We start from the raw sequence: 251 nt of genomic DNA, 5'->3' as shown, positions 1-251 counted from the left end.
GGACCAGCCGCTCGGCCTGGAAACCCACGGCTTCAACGAAGCGCTCAGCGAGCGGATCTCTCTGCGCAGGGAGCTGCCTGAGGTACGACACCCGTTGTAAGTAGAACAGCCTATTTCATTTCGGACAGAAAACTTGTCTCTTTCCCCGTCGCCGTCCCCCTTGAGAACCTCTCCTCCTCTAAACTCCGCGTCTTTCATTTCAAACTCTCCTCCTCGGCTCCGGGATAGCGTTTCTCCCCGCGCTGTGCGAG

This window comes from Pterocles gutturalis, unplaced genomic scaffold (genome assembly GCF_000699245.1).
Source record: "Pterocles gutturalis isolate BGI_N339 unplaced genomic scaffold, ASM69924v1 scaffold40598, whole genome shotgun sequence".
Lineage (NCBI taxonomy): Eukaryota > Metazoa > Chordata > Aves > Pterocliformes > Pteroclidae > Pterocles > Pterocles gutturalis.
Note: the sequence above shows the minus strand (reverse complement) of the source record.